The sequence below is a fragment of the Bos indicus genome, chromosome 17 (genome assembly GCF_029378745.1).
Source record: "Bos indicus isolate NIAB-ARS_2022 breed Sahiwal x Tharparkar chromosome 17, NIAB-ARS_B.indTharparkar_mat_pri_1.0, whole genome shotgun sequence".
NCBI lineage: Eukaryota > Metazoa > Chordata > Mammalia > Artiodactyla > Bovidae > Bos > Bos indicus.
Genome location: NC_091776.1, coordinates 29,340,612 through 29,344,766, shown reverse-complemented (window position 1 = coordinate 29,344,766; position 4,155 = coordinate 29,340,612). Strand labels below are relative to the sequence as shown.

General features: G+C 45.8%; 1 long non-coding RNA gene across 1 annotated transcript; it reads left to right on the top strand.

The window, feature by feature from the left end:
* Positions 1–2,239: 2,239 nt before the first annotated feature.
* On the top strand, positions 2,240–3,858 carry LOC139176846 (uncharacterized). The gene is made up of 2 exons (XR_011561319.1): positions 2,240–2,367; positions 3,743–3,858. It is a non-coding gene; the product is annotated as an uncharacterized lncRNA (long non-coding RNA).
* Positions 3,859–4,155: the final 297 nt, after the last annotated feature.

Sequence of the window (4,155 nt, the reverse complement as noted above, 5' to 3'; positions counted from 1 at the left end):
AGGGGGACAGGGAAGGCTACTGAAGCCAGTCTCTGTGTCCTTGAAGGAAGAGGCAGGAAAACTAAGGCTCAGGCATGGAAGCGCAGCCCTGTTGATGGACGTTTCCCCACCCCAGCTTCCTCTCCTTTGGAGACATCCTCTTCTCTATGTGTTTATCACTCCGCGTATAATGCCCCCCACCACTGGCCGAAGTGCTGAAGTGATGCTCAGGCTTCCTTGAAACAAAGCATAAGCTGGCGCTGGGAGCACGCAGCTCCTGCACACGGCTAGCACAGAGGATGCGGACGTGAGGCTGCAGATGGCCTTTTCTCTATCACATGGAGAGAGGCGTTTTAGAGCTTCTTAATAATACAGTGATGAGAGAAAGAGAAGGTGCTCTGATATCTCCAGGCCTCAACGTGGTCCTGAGGCTCTGGTCCCCGTTCACCAGCTGATGTGAAACTAAAACTGCTGGTGTTTCCCAGGCAGTTTGCAGGAGCTCTTGACACTTACACCCTACAGTCCCCGTGGCCCCCTACCAGGCCCATGGTAATCTGCCCCCACCCATCCTGCCTGCTGGTGCCCATGCCTCCAGGCTGCCCCTGCCTCTCCTCTGGCAGCACTCTGCTCTCCCTGTCCCAGGCCTGGAAGGACCAGCTCCCCACTCCTTCTACGGTGTCCTTCCCAGGCCGCAAAATCTTCCCACAGTGCTTTCAGCCCATATCCACATCTTGCTGCTAAGTCACTTCAGTCGTGTCCGACTCTGTGTGACCCCACAGACGGCAGCCCACCAGGCTCCTCCATCCCTGGGATTCTCTAGGCAAGAACGCTGGAGTGGGTTGCCATTTCCTTCTCCAATGCATGAAAGTGAAAAGTGAAAGTCAAGTCGCTCAGTCGTGTCTGACTCTTCACGACCCCATGGACTGCAGCCTACCAGGCTCCTCCATCCATGGGAGTTTCCAGGCAAGAGCACTGGAGTGGGTTGCCATTGCCTTCTCCAAATATCCACATCTTACCTTCTCTAATTTCTTTTGCATGTTTTATCTTTACCTCACAGTTAGCCACTTGTCATAAAGCATCTCTTTCCTCATCACTCCTCAACACTTTACCCTGCTTTATTTTCTGTACAATACTCACACTTTAACATATTCTCTCTGTGTGTGTGTGTGTGTATGTATGTACAGATGTACTTTGGGACTTTGTTTTGTTAATTGTCTTTTTGTCCATTAGAAAGTCAGTGACACAACCCCAACACTAAGAATTGTTCCTGGAAAATGATAGATAAGTATTTGTGAAATGAATTAGCGTGTGCTGCTCTCCGATTAGCAATAGAACACATTTGAGAATTTCATTAGTGTGTGTCGTCTTTGTCGTTTCCTCTTCAGAGACTCTGTAACAATCAGTTTGTTCTGCTTTGATAGACATAACTCTCTCAGCCTTATGTCTTAACTCTATCCTTCTGCTGATTGCAAAGTTGAAAGCAAAGATCGGTTCTTACCCACCTTTGCATCCAAGTTGCTCTTCATACATAAAGTTGCTTCTCATATTAGGCCCCATAAAGAGTTTGCTGTATTTCCTAGTTAAACAGAATCTCTCTAACCAGTCTTTATATAATGGGCTTTCCTTGTGGCTCAGACGCCTGCAGTGCAGGAGTCCCTGGTTCAATCCCTGCGTTGGGAAGATCCCCTGGAGGAGGGCATGGCAACCCATTCCAGTATTCTTGCCTGGAAACAGAAGAGCCTGGAGGGTTGCAGTCCATGGGGTCACAAAGAGTCAGACACAACTGAGCGACTAAGCACAGTCTTCATCTATCATGGACAGAGTTTTACCTTCTTTATAATTCTTCTGTGTCTCTGAAAGCACCACACAGAGAGAACTGTTCAGAAAAGCATCATGACTTCCTGTGTGTGCATGCTGAGTCGCTTCAGTCGTGTCTGACTCTGTGACCCCGTGGATTGTAGCCTGCCAGGCTTCTCTGTCCATGGGATTCTCCAGGCAAGAATGGTGGAGTGGGTTGCCATTTCCTCCTCTAGGGGATCTTCCGACCCAGGGATTAAACCTGAGTCTCTTACGTCTCCTGCATTGGCTGGTGGGATTTTTACCACTAGTGCCACCTGGGAAGCCCCCTGACTTGCTGGACGGATCTAAATGCACACACTGAGGCATTACATGCCACCTAAGGCCCAGTGCATTACAGTGACTTTGGATACACAGAAGACCATCAGTGAAAGTCAACTGGTTTTTCTTCTTTTACAGGACAAGGCCTGAGATGTCATAAGGACTCTATATGCCTCAGCAGTTTGGACTACACCACCAGAGTGCACAGCCATTCCACATTCATTTCTCTTGCATCTCCAGCACCATGAAACTGATAAACCCCAGCTGCTGGTGAGTGCTCTCCACAATGCCAGGAACTGATTTAGTACTTTGCATACATTTTCTCAATTAATCCTTACTTGAGGCATGGACTGTTATTATCTTCCCTCTACACAAGTGGCAACTCCGGCACAGAGAGATTAAGCAACTTGCCCAAGGTCACACAGTGAGTCATTGGTGGGGCTCAGATTCAAACCCAGGCCCCCTGCTCCAGAGCCCTCACACTTAATCTCATTGTTCTGCTGCATCTGTGTTATCTGCTTAACACATCCACTGAGGAAGACTCTAGCAGCCAGGTTAGCGTCCTGTGTAATGTCTAATCCATAAAGGTAATATATAATGTGATTAAAAGTTAAAAAAAAAATCACAGCCTGTAATTGAGTGCCTCATTAGCTGCAGGGTGTAGGGAATATAGGCTACAGTTCACTTATCTGAATCCAACGCTCTCACGGTCCAAACTTCACAACAAGCCCAGGCCGATCAGTGTTTGAAATCTGCTTCTCAGTTCAGCATTTGTGATTTTATAATGATTTCCACATGCATTAGCAACCTATTAATGGGCCGGTATATGGGAACAGTTGTCTTATGAAGTGAGGGTTTCTTTTTTTTTCTTCTTTTCTTTTCCATTAAAACCACAGGTCTACAGAATGAAAATGCTCAATATAATGAGTATAACCTGGAAAGTAATTTCATGGGCTGTAGTACTTTGATGGCAATAATTCTTGGATGTCAAAGGATAAGGACACAGTTTTCTGCTTCCAATTTTATTCTTAGAAAATGATGGTACTGAGCCATCCACAGAGTAGTCCCCTGTAGATTAATTCCAGTTTTTCTTTTGGAGAGGAGATTTAAGGGAAGTCTTAATCTGCTTTATATTTAACTCTTATCTCCACACTATGAATTAAAAATAGAAAGATGGACTCTAGTCTCACCTCTACAGGCCCTCTGAAGGCTAAAGTTACCCCAGAGAAAGGATGGTCTGTGAGCTGCTCCAGGTCTCTTGTCTGGCTTAGCACCCCTCACTGACTTTCCCAACAGCTGCCTCTTTCTAATTTTCAGTCCTCATATTAACATGTCTAGAATGAGCTGTCTTTATTCTATGATGCTTGAATGACATTTAGCATTTTCCTCAGGTACTTTTCATTTCTCAAAAAACTGAGTGAATTCTGAAATTTCCTGCATCCTCTGGTTGGTTGTTCCTAAATCCATGCTTAAGGTGGGAAAAAAAGTGAAGAGTAGTTTACACTGCGTTCTCTTCAGCCAGTAAAAATTGCTCTGAAGTAGGCTTCCCCAATGCCCCTTCTCTCTTCTACCCTCTCTCTCCCTTCCATTTCCCATTCTCCCCACATTTTCCCAATCCTCTTTTCTCTTCCTTTTCTCCTCCCAGATCAAACCAAGGTCTGAGACAGCAGGAAGGGCAGGAAACTGCAGGTGCTGGTGGAGGAGTTGGAGTTAGGCTCACTTTCCTGCCCCATCTTCTAACTTGAAGCTTCTGAAATACAGGTGAGGGTCATTTATCCAAAAACTAATCATCTAGTCAATCTAGATTGGAAAGAGTAAGAAACCTCTAGGAAAACCTCTACAGTTTGGGGTTTCTGACACTTCAAACCCGGTGAAGTTAACATTGTGAACTTGTGAATTGTGGCTTACGTGACTGTGGGGAGAAAGCCAACCACATAGTAAGCAAGCTGAACATCTCTCTGTCCTCCCTTAATTTATAGACAATTTCCCTCCCTTTTTCCTCCTGCATCTTACACCAGTGACAAGTTTCAGTTCTAAAGTCTTAACCCAAAATACCCA